This window comes from Rana temporaria, chromosome 2, assembly GCF_905171775.1.
Source record: "Rana temporaria chromosome 2, aRanTem1.1, whole genome shotgun sequence".
NCBI lineage: Eukaryota > Metazoa > Chordata > Amphibia > Anura > Ranidae > Rana > Rana temporaria.
In genome coordinates, this window is record NC_053490.1 from 316,299,751 (window position 1) to 316,312,903 (window position 13,153).

Here is a 13,153-nt window from a genome sequence, read left to right on the forward strand (position 1 = left end):
AATATTTTATTTTTATTGTTTCACTTTAAGCATTATTAAAATTACTGCTGCTGAAAAATGGCCGTTTTTAAAACTTTTTTTGCATTGATATATGTCCCCTGAGGCAGGACTGGGTCCCCAAACACTTTTTCTGACAATAACTTGCATATTAACCTTTAAAATTAGCACTTTTGATTTTTCATGTTCGTGTCCCATAGACTTTAATGGTGTCCGCGAGTTCGAACAAATTTTTTTTACCTGTTCGCATGTTCTGCTGAAAACCGAACCGGGGTGGTGTTCGGCTCATCCCTACTCGGAAGGGTTGCCCAGCATGCCCAGAAGGCAGATACAAAGACACTGGGGCCAATGTGAGGGCAGAAGGACCTACAAATTAAAAAACATATAAATAATAACATTTTATGCTTATCTGGTCAAATACTTAAGGGCCAGATTCACGTAGCCGCGGCGCAGCGTAACGTAACACGTTTACGTTACACCGCCGCAATTTTTCAGATTTAGTGCCCGATCCACAAAGCACTTACCTGGAAATTTGCGGCGGTGTATCGTAAACACGTCCGGCGCAAGGCGGTCCAATTCAAATGGGGCGGGTACCATTTAAATTAGGCACGCTCCCGCGCCGGATGTACTGCGCATGCTCCCGTCGCAAATTTCCCAACGTGCTTTGCACGAAATTACGATGCGCCAACGTTTTGTGAATCGCGACGTCAACAAAACACTTACGCCGGGAAAAAGAAAAAAATTAAAAATAATTCAAAAGCGACGCGGGAAAGACGGGCATACTTTAACATGGTGGAGTACTTTTACACCATATTAAAGGTGCCCCATCTTTGCGACGGAAATCAAACACTTGCGACGACGTAACGATGGGAAAAATCTTCGTGGATCGCCGTAACTGCTAATTTGCATACTCGACGCTGGTTTACGACGCGAACTCCCCCCAGCGGTGGCCGCGGTATTGCATCCTAAGATCCGACAGTGTAAGTCCATTACACCTGTCGGATCTTCTGGCTATCTATGCGTAACTGATTCTATGAATCAGTCGCATAGATACCCTGAGAGATACGACGGAGTATCTGAGATACTCCATCGTATCTCCTTTGTGAATCTGGCCCTAAGTACTTTTTGTAAATGTAATTGTTTTTTAATTATTTATTTTATATTTCGTATAATTAATGTTATGTGGCCCAAGTGCTCCAAAATAGTCTGCCACAGGTTGCAAAGCCATGTAGCCATGTAGCAGTGTACCGCCCACCCTGATCAGGCCGGGATCCGCTCCGGCTAGTATCACAGCATAACATAAACTGGACAAAACTAGAGAAAAAAAAAGACAAGAAAAGGAAAAATTTGTTATCAAAAATGTATGTTGTTATAATCATGCCTGACAATACACAATAAAAATAAAAGCATATTGGCCCGGATTCACGTAGCACTTACGCCGACGTATCTCGAGATATGCTGCGTAAGTGCACATATGCGCCGTCATATCTATGCGCCTTACTCTGAAAGGAAGATACGCCTGAAAATTGGCTTAATCCGACCGACCTAAGTTTCCTACGCCGTCGTATCGTGGGCACATATTTACGCTGGCCGCAAGGGGCGCTCCCATTGATTTATGATTCGAATATGCAAATGAGTGAGATACGCCGATTCACAAACGTACTTGCACCCGGCGCATTAATATACACGGTTTACGTAAATCGTATGTCCAGCGTAAAGTTAAGCCTCATAAAGCATGTGTAAGTCAGCAGCATCAATGCACCAGGGAACACAGCCGTCGTTTTTTACGTTGTTTACGTAGTACGTGAATAGGGCTAGTCGTAGGTTACGTTCAAGTCGTAGGCAGTGATTCGACGTAACTTAGGCAGTTGTTTCGACGTGATTCTGAGCATGCGCACTGGGAAGCGTCCATGGGACGGCGCATGCGCCGTTCGTTATTCGTATCTTGATGGCGCTCGGCCCATCATTTACATGGGGTCACGCCTCATTAGCATGGCTCACGCCCACTGCCACTTACGACGAGTTACGCCGAGGGAACTCAGCGTAGATTAGGGAGCAAGTGCTTTGTGAATACCGTGCTCGCCGTTCTGCGCTACGTCGGCGTAGCGTATATTCGATACGCTACGCCGGCATAACTATGCGCCAAGATATGTGAATCTGGCCCATTGTCTGTTTGTTAGTAAAAATATATATGATCATATCTTTAGGGGGTTCACCAATAGGCTACCTCCCAGAGGGTGTAATAGAAATTACAAGACAGTATATCTATACTCAAATAGGCAGATCTCAATGAGGCAAGTAGACAGAAATATAATACATGGAAATTCAGATTGGATGGAGTATAAAGGGAATAGGTTGTGTGGAAATGTTACTGTGTTTTGTTGCATAATTTTTCCATGCCACCCAAAGTAAAGCCCTTAAGGAAGGGTTTGAAACAAATTGCCTCATTGAGGCCTGGGGGAAATGTGGCTTTCAAAAGATGAATCCACCGTAGTTCCATCTGGAGGAGGACTTTGTTCCACTCCCTCCCCTGGAACTAGGGTGGATTCGATCAAGAATTAGAAATGTACCTCTATGCACTATTTTTGTGTGGCGACCAAGTGGTAGTTCTGGATTGGAAATTTGCATACTCCTGATGTGCCTGTATGCCCGTCTCCAGAACTTCAACTTGGTCTTCCCAATGTAGAAGCACCCGCAATCGTAACACAAAAGGTATATCACACCTATTGTCTTGCAATTTGCGAAGCGCTTAGCCCAAAAGGGTTTACCATTTGGGAGAATAGGATCTTTGGTAGTTAACATAAATTTGCAATAATTACAGGTGCCACACATAAAAGTGCCTCTGTATTTGCAGGGATCTTTACGTAATTCTCCTTTGAATTCACCAGTTACAAGTCAATCTTTGATAGAGAGGGCTCTTCTAAAAGTAAAAAATAGATGTTGAGGGACAAATTGTCCTAACAGGGGGTCCATAGTTAACATATGCCAGTATTTTGACACAATGGATTTTATTTTGTCTTGTTGGTTAGTGAATTTGGTAATTATTCTTAGACAGTCAGTATCGTCTGGTATATAGTTTATTAGGGCTTTAGGGTGGATGCTGGAAGCATGTAGCATTGTATTGCCAGCTGTCTTTTTTCTAAAGAAACTGCTACCAATCACCTCGTCAATTACGACCCTCCGCAATCTCTGCAAACCCCTGAACGATTTTTCCATTGTCTGAGGCCTCAAAGTAAATTATTCCAAATCTCAAGCACTTAATGTATCCCTCAAACCAGAAGTAGTTACAGCATTGCAAAACTCATTCAAGTTTGAGTGGAGCATCTGGGGATCACTCTCACAGCCAAAATTGAGCACTTGTATCCATCCAATTTCCCACCCATGTACCGGAAGCTTAAGTCTGACCTTACAAACTGGGACCAGGGGGCTTTGTCCTGGTTAGGGAGGATACATTTGGTAAAAATGACACTCCTCCCCAGACTGCTATACTTGTTTAGATCCCTCCCCATAAACAATAGAAAGGATCATCTATATCCTTTCAAAGCAAGGTTACTAAATTTATCTGAAGGGGTATCGGGCCACAGACTTCCCCAAAAAACTCTATTCCATACTAGGTCTCAGGGTGGGTTGGGATTTCCCTGCCTGCTTTGGTACTTCTAAGCAGCAAGAATAGCTCAATTATCCATTCTCTACTCCAGGTTTGAAAAATCTGACTGGGTTAGCATGGAGAGACAGGCTATCCCAACCCATATCTTAGACTATCTCCTATGGACCCCTCCAAGGACCGCCCCCCAATATTATCACCTATCCTTTCACAAAACCTGTCTCTACGGGATAAAATGCGACCTGTAGCATCCCTGACCTCAGAATGTAGACCCTAGGCACATATTTTCCACAACCCGGACATTCCCCCTGGTCAGGACATCAAGTTCTTTCAGTGGTGGCTGGACAAGGGGCTGTATCGCATCGGGCATTTCTTCACCCCCTCAAGCCTGGTTACCCAGAAATTCTGCGTTCAGAATCTAGAAATGCCGGCCTCGGAGCACTACAGATTCCAACAGATACAGAACTTCCTTTACAAGCTTTGGAAGGGGAAACCTATTCTTTCCAGATTTACACCTTATGAAATGTGGTGCGGACAGGCTGTGAATCAGAGGGGTGGAATCTCTATTATTTACTGATCGCTTGCTCATCCATCCTCCTTTTCCAGAGATTTCAAGGGGGTAAGAAACATCTCCCTAGATAAATCCAGCATCAAGGTCATGACCAGATGGTACCTTACCCCCTGAAAGTTGGCCTCCTTTTTCCCAACAGTAAGTTCTCTCTGTTTCTGTGGTTGCCAGCTTATAGGCATGGAGCCTATAAGCTGGCAACCACAGAAACAGAGAGGCCCATACTTGGTTGGAGTGCCCTAGAATTAGGTAATTCTGGAGCAAGATGTTTACCTTGATCCAAACTGTGACTACTCCCAAGAACCCCAGCTATAGCTCTCCCGAACTTCAACCTCCCTAGAATTCCCAAGGCTAGCCGCAAACTAATACACTTTATGTTGCTAGGGGCCAAGATGACCATAGGCAAAGCTTGGAAACAATCCACGGTAATCCTCATAGCAGCCAAACGTAAGATCTCCTGGATCATGTCTCAGGAGAAACTTACCAGTATATTAACGCACACAGTCCCACGTTCGAATCCATTTGGGAACCCTGGTCCCTGCACCTGGGTGTTTCTCTACGTCAGGAATCCTCAAACTACGGCCCTCCAGCTGTTGTAGAACTACACATCCCATGAGGCATTGTAACACACTGACATTCACAGACATGACTAGGCATGATGGGAATTGTAGTTCTTTAACTACTGGAGGGCCGTAGGTTTGAATACAAGAAAGGGCTGGGACAGCCGCACTCCAAAAAAACTTCTCCTTTTATTAAAAATGGATCACAAAATACATGCCACGGCCAAAAATCTGACGCGTTTCGCACTGTATCTCAGTGCTTATTCATATGCACTGAGATACAGTGCGAAACGCGTCAGTTTTTTGTTCTATTTTTGGCCGTGGCATGTATTTTGTGATTCATTTTTAATAAAAGGAGAAGTTTTTTTGGAGTGCGGCTGTCCCAGCCCTTTCTTGTATTCAAACCTGCATCCTGATTGCATTGCCTGCACCCTAGGTTCGGACTATAGGAACTTGATTATCTGGTTCTCTTTGAGCGTTTACCCTTTCTCTATCTTACTGGAGGGCCGTAGTTTGAAGACCCATGCTCTACGCCCTGCATTCCAGGCCCAACCAAAAGCTGCTGGGGAAGCGGCGACTCCTTCCCAGTAAGATTGTCTCTCTCCTCTATTTTCTCTCTCTGTGACCCTCTCTTTTCACCTTTATCTTCCTCTCTCCTCTTCACTTTAGTACCTTCCAACTCTATTTGGCCATTGTCCAGGCTTGATTCTGGAATGATCGTCTGATAGGTAGCCTTCTCCCCTGAACTAGCTGGCTCAATGCTAGTACTTAACCACCATCCACACAACCACTAGCTTTATTCGGGATTGATGAGGGAATCCTCAAGGCACAGTTTGCTCCTGTTAGGGGTGCCAGAGGTCCTCCCCCCCAAGATCCTGTGCCAACGTCTTAGTAGTAGGACGAGTTCTTAAGGTTTAAAGTGCCAGACCGTGGTTGACTGTTTTACTTCATAAAGGCTATGTTTGCATGTTACCATAATGTAATGAGTTTCCAACTATGGAAGGATTGTACTTATTGTTTTTGTTCTTGTACAAAACTAATAAAAATCTTTGAAAGAAAATAAATGTAGTTTTTGGTTGTAACATGACAAAATCTAGAAAATGTCAAGGGGTATGAATACTTTTTCAAGGCACTGTATATATACTGTATAAACACAGTATATACACACACAATATTTAACAGAATTTAACAGTATAAAGCAGGGGTCGGGAACCTATGGCTCACGAGCCAGATGTAGCTCTTTTGATGGCTGCATCTGGCTCTCGCCTCTCAATCCGCGGATCGCGTGGAGTGCCGATCCGCGAATTGAGCCCATAGGATAGGCCGCGGCTTTGGCCTAGCTCCGGAGCGGCGCCCATCTTGTTACACCCGGCGTTGGCCTAGGTGAGCGGCGCACTGACGTCATCATCACCTGCCTCAACTGCTCGTGGATCTGCCTGCTTGTGTAGTGGTAAGCAAGCAGACAATCGTATATACAGTGGGGGAGATGTGGATATTACAGTGGGGCATATGTGGATATTACAATGGGGGGAGATGTGAATATTACAGTGGGGAGATGTGGATATTACAGTGGGGGGAGATGTAGATAATATAGTTTTAAACATAGTGTATTGCTCTCACGGAATTCCATTTTAAAATATGTGACGTTCACGGCTCTCTCAGCCAAAAAGGTTCTCAACCCCTGGTATAAGTGATGTATTGTCATTAGTATGCCTTTTTTAAATTGGGCTTTTTTTAACCACTTGCTTACTGGGCACATAAACCCCCTTCGTTCCCAGGCGAAATTTCAGCTTCCGGCACTGCGTTGCTTTAACTGACATTTGCGTGGTCGTGCGACGTGGCTCCCAAACAAAATTGACGTCCTTTTTTCCCCACAAATAGAGCTTTATTTTGGTGGTATTTGATCACCTCTGCGGTTTTTATTTTTTGCGCTATAAACAAAAAAAGAGCGACAATTTTAAAAAAAAATATATATTTTTTACTTGCTGCTATAATAAATATCCCTGTTTTTTTTTAAAAAAAACTATTTTTTTCTCAGTTAAGGCCGATACATATTTTTCGACGTATTTTTGTTAAAAAAAAAAAAATCGCAATAAGCGACTGGTTTGCGCAAAAGTTATAGCGCCTACAAAATAGGGGATAGAATTATGATTTTTTTTTATGATTTTTTTTTTACTAGTAATGGCGGCGATCTGCGATTTTTATTGGGACTGCGATATTGCGACGGACGTATCGGACACTTTTGACACAAATTTGGCGCCATTTACATTTATACAGCGATCAGTGCTATAAAAATGCACTAATTACTGTATAAATGTGACTGGCAGGGGGTTAACACTAGGGGGGTGAGGAAGGGGTTAAATGTGTATCCTAGGTGTGTTCTAACTGTGTGGGGGGAGGGGGGTGACTGGGGGAGGTGACCGATGCTGTGTCCCTATGTACAAGAGACACAGATCGGTCTCCTCTCCTCTGACAGCACGTGGAGCTCTGTGTTTACACACAGAGCTCCACGTCCCTGCTGTCTTACCGACGATCGCGTGTACCCGGCAGACATCGCGGCCGCCAGGTACACGCATCGGCTTCCCAGCTATGCGCCGGGACAGTGTTTACCCGCTGCGCGCCCCCCAGAGGCACGCGCGGGTAATGCTTTTAAATGACGTCCAAAGACGTCCAGTTGGCACTTGAGAGCCGCGCTGTTGACGTCTTTTGTCAATAGCGCGGGTCTCAAGTGGTTAATATAGCATCTTTTTGGGAGGTGTCTCTTTAAGGCTGCATTCACACCTGAGCGTCGGTCGTTTTTTTTGGCGTTTTCTTCCGGCGTTTTGTCGCGCGTATTCATGCTTATTTGCGCGTTTGCATACAGCGTTTTCCGACGTTTTTGTACTTCAACGTTTTTTATTTTAGCCAATATGTTATGCTATGTTGGTAGATTTTTTTAATCTTCTGCCTGGGTGACAAGTTCTATTTATTAAAGCGACAAAACGGCCGTAGCAAACGCTCGTTGTCGCGCTAGTCGCTTGACTCAAGTGTTTCCATTACTTTCTATGGGAAATGGAAACGCTCGATTCCGCCCAAACCGCCTGATACGCGCGACAAAAAAGGGTCCGGAACTTGTTTGAGCTTCAGTCGTTCGGGGTCAGGCGTATCGGCGTGCAGATGTGAACCATCTCCATAGGGTATAATGTATTTTTTCCCCTCTAGCGTATTTGAGCGTCTCGCTTCAGGCGACAAAACACTCAGGTGTGAATGCAGCCTTATATTCTTTTCTTTTTTGAAACAGAGCGGATATGGGATGGATTTAGATTTTTTTGTAAATTGTTAAAGATGTGCTTTCATGTCTATAAAACACGTTTTCTAAAGGACATAATGCTTTTAGAACTTTAAGAAAAAGTGTCAAATTTTTAAATGTTCAGTAAGGCCGAGTAGTTGAGAAATCTATATTCACATAGCAGACATTTCTATACCTATATTTTAAGGCAACGTGGTTAAGGCATATGGCAATCATTTGTAATCAAACGTAACCTAATCTGCTAAAATCTACTGAGAAATGAATAGCATTTTTCTGCTAGCAAATGTTTTATTTTGTACAATAGTAATTGGTTTATATTCTTCAAAATCTATGAACATGGAGGATAAATATTACATTATCAGATATGACGCATGCTTCTTTATATTGCAGTTTTGGTCTATTTTTTTATAGAATATCTCCCGAGAATCAGTGAATATATTTTATAACATTATGAGTAAAACCCCAGGGGCTATTTATAGTATGACTGGTGCAGTGATCCGAATTGGGACTGTAGGGTGACCAACTTCCAAAGATGAATGCCAGGAAACGCAAATATTATCTAAATATAAGAGACATGTATATTCCAGATATATTTTACAGATCTGTGCAGTAATCCAGGATGAAACTTTGCTTCTGGGCAGGTATTTCCTTTAATTAAGACTGGGCATTGTTGTTCTACCATGGTTAATGTGTTGCAAATGTTGTTTTCAATCCTTTTCGATATGCAGCTTTCATTAAAATAATTCTGAGATAAAGATCCCTGTTTAGGTTCCTTCCTGACCAGAGTACTTTTTACAATTTGATACTGCATTGCTTTAACTGACAATTGTACGGCCGTTCGACGCTGTACCCAAACTAAATTTGCGATGGACAGATCAGAGATTTTTTACACTTTTTTGGGACCATTGGCATTTATACAGCGATCAGTCCTATAAAAATGCACCGATTACTGTGTAAATGTCACCGGCAGGGAAGAGATTAACACTAGGGGCGATTAAGGGGTTAATTGTGTGTTCCCTCAGTGTGTTCTGACTGTGGGGGGATAGGATTGACTACTTAGTAGGAACAAACGATATGGCTCCTCTCCTCTGACAGCACAGGGATTTGTGTGTTTACAGACAAATCCCTGTGCTGGCGCTTGTGCACGAGATTACGTGTGTCCAGCGGCGATTGTGCTCGCTGGCCACGCACATCGGGTCCCCCACCGTGCAGCGGCACGCACGTGCCCTCTGGTGGCCGAAAAGGGCCACATTCGCTTAGGTTTTTTTAAAAGTGCTGCTGACCATCAATAATGGGGGGATTTTTAAAATGCCAATAACTACCAATGTTTGTGTGATTGTTAACGGGGGGGGGGGGGTTTGAAGTGATGTTTATTAATGGTGCAATACAATTTCAGCCTCCAGGAAACCTTCATCCACTAATGGAACCTTGCACTTGACTTCAGTAGTTGGATTTTTAAGGGAAAGTATACCCTAATAACAGCATGTTTATTAATAAATAAAAAGTTAGACAAAAAAAGTTCATTGGCATTTTTTTTATATGTTTTATGCTACAAAGTAAGGAGAAAAGCCAGTAGTTATTAAAGCGGTAGTAAAGCCTGCTTGGTGATTTTAACCTACAGATAAGCCTATAATAAGACTTACTTGTAGGTAAAATTAATATCTCTTAGGCCTTGTACACACGACCAGTCCAAACTGATGAAAACGGACTGATGGTCTGATGGTCTGATGGACTGAAGGTCTGATGTGCCTACACACCATCGGTTCAAAAACCGATCGAGTCCAACGCGGTGACGTAAAACACAACGACGAAGTTCATTGCTTCCAAGCATGCGTCGACTTGATTCTGAGCATGCGCGGGTTTTGAACCGATGCTTTTGCATACTAACCATCGGTTTAGACCAATCGGTCAGGCCTCCATCAGTCCGATTTTAAAGCAAGTTCCAAAACTTTGGTGTGAAGGACAAAAGTCCGATGGGGCATACACACAGTAGGTTTGGACTGATGAAACTGAACTTCATTCCGTTTTCATCAGTTTGGACTGATCGTGTGTACAAGGCCTGAAACGTGCACCTTGCCAGACCTTCAGAGCTTCATGCCAGAACCAAGGGCTCCCACGCTCATTTGTGGGAGAGACGTCATCGCATCTTCGACCATATTACATAGCCAGAGCGCGTAAACCCAGAAGAAAGACTAGGGGAAGATGTCAGCCCTCTCAGCGGTGACAGCACAGTGCTGGAGGGTTTTGTTCCAAGGTGAATATTTCTAAATGTGCTAGTATGCTAGTGCTAGTATTAGCACCTTATGCCATTGACTTGCAGGTGTTTTTTTTTTTACAACGGACACGGTTTGCTACCGCCTTAAATACCACCAAAAGGAAGATCTATCTGTTTTAAAAAAAATTATATAAAATGAACGTGCAGTGTTGCATCATGAAGTATTTGTCAGTCAAACCATTACAGCACTGAAATCTGTAAAATGGCCTAGACAAGAAGGGGGTGTAACACGCTGGTCCTGAAGTTATTAATAAATGATATTTGAATGACAGCAAACAAATAATAACAGGCAGTGCACATAATAACAACCTAAAAAATGCAACGTGTAAATTAAGTGAAATAAAATCTAAAACAATAGTCAATTTCTCTATGTGCGATCTTGAATAATAAAAAATCTATCAACGTGTATCACTCAGTACTCCAGGTACAATACCACTATCTACTAGCCTTGAACTCACCACATCAGAATCAACACCTACACAGCAGTGGCGGCTGGTGCTCAAAATTTTTGGGGGGGCGCAAAGGAAAAAAAAAATTGCAGTCTCACTGTGCCCAAACGCAGCCACTGTTACATGCCATCAAACGCAGCCACTGTTACATGCCATCAAACGCAGCCACTGTTACATGCCATCAATTTGCACCACTGTGCCATGCCATCAAATGCAGCTACTGTGCCATCAATTCGCACCACTGTGCCATGCCATTAAACGCAGTCACTGTGCCATGCCATCAAATGCAGTCACTGTGCCATCCATTGTCACCACTGTGCCATGCCATTAAACGCAGTCACTGTGCCATCCATTGTCACCACTGTGCCATGCCATTAAACGCAGCCACTGTGCCATACATTGTCACCACTGTGCCATGCCATTAAACGCAGTCACTGTGCCATCCATTGTCACCACTGTGCCATGCCATTAAACGCAGCTACTGTGCCATCCATTGTCACCACTGTGCCATGCATTGTCACCACTGTGCCATGCCATTAAACGCAGCCACTGTGCCATACATTGTCACCACTGTGCCCTTTAATGGTCACCACTGTGCCAATTGTCCCCACTGTGCCCTGTAAATTGCTTTCTCCCCCCTCCGCCCGGCACTTACCTTACTGGTTTTAGGCATCCACGTCCCACGATGTCTTCTCCCGCCCTCGATGACTGACAGGCGTCTCAGCCAATCAGGTTACTGGTAGCCAGAACCGGCCAACCTGATTGGCTAAGACGCCTGTCATCTTATTCAAGGGGCGTACAGTCTGTGCGCTCCGAGAATAAGCTTCCGGGCTGTATTGGGAAAGCCTATCAGAGCCGCTGGCTTTGATAGACATTTCCCTACAGCCAACCAGCTGGCGTTATTCAGATGGCCGGAAATTGAGCGCCGACCATCTGAATAACAGCTGCAGCGGCGAAAATAACATAGATTCGTGCAATGCATGAATCTATGTTATTTCACTCAGTGGCGGTGAGAGCCAGAGGGGGCGGCGCTCCAGCGCCCTCTATGGACGAACCGCCACTGCTACACAGAGATACAGGCTATTGATTCATGTTTTTTTTTTTTTTTTTGCTTCATTTCCACATTTTCTTTTTTAGGCATTGGTATTATGTGTGCTCCATGGCATTATTACTTTCTGCTATGATGTGACATCTGTCTCCTGCAGTGTAACTTTGGTAAATCTTTCCCTGGTGGACTACAAGTGGCTGTTCTGACTCAAATTGTACAGGTACAGTCCATCATTTCCACTATCAAAAAGGCAGTGCAGAGCAAAGATGTGCAGCAGATTCTAGAGTGCATGATTGTAGTAAAAAAGTACCAAAAAAATGCTGGAAGATATCTACAGCACTGAATGAAAACATTGAGAAAATATAATTTTTTGTGTAAAAAAAAAAAACACTTGGAAGTTTATAGTAACAGCATTTTGGCAAACTTAAGGCTCGTACACACGATACAAAAATCTGAACAAAAATTTTGTCCAACAAATGATCTACCGGTGCTTTCAACAGTCGATTCCACATTTTTGGATGACAAAAACTGGATGTGCAGGCTATAAAAATGTTGCCGTAAGCGAACACAACGTCAGATTTTCCTTTAATTAGTATGGTTTTTGTACGAAAAAAAAATCATAAGAGCAAGACTACGCATGCTCAAAAACAAAAGAACACAATATAAAACAATTTAACATTACACCACTTCTGAAGTCGTACGAGAATTTTCGTATGTTGAGTAACCTTTTCATGTTCGATATGAGATTAGCACGCAATAAAAATCAGACGAAAAATCGTCGGATAATCTGATCGTGTGTACCTAGCTTAACTCTCATCCAATTGTGGTTTAGATATACTTTAAAATATAACTAATGGCATTTTTTTTTGGGATAGAGTAGAGGTGGATTAGAACACCTGTCTGTTTTTATTGCTGTTTGTGTATCCTCTCTATTTGTCCTGTATACCATTTTCATTAAAAGTGTAAGTAAATGAAAATCCCAAATTTTTGGTTGTCCCTATAAAAACAATAGAAGGGAAATCTTCCAATGGGGACATTCGTTCTGGTGGTCAGGGGGTCCCCAAGGAATTCCCCTAATTTTCAGGGATTTCCTCTTACTTTCTGTTTAAGCAATGGGACAGGAAGTGAAGGGAAATCTCTGCAATGGGACACAGATGGCAAAAAAAAAAAAAAAAAAAATCTGACAGGGGTCATAACCCTCTCTTGCTCTATCTTAAATGAAAAAAAAAGTTTTGCCCATAGTTCTACTTTTATGATTTCTGAGGATCCTTTGGACCTTAAGTTTTGGTTCACACCAAATCAGTTTCAAAGTCGCCCAACTTTGAAGCCGACATCCCTGCGTGACTTCATCACAGAAGACAAT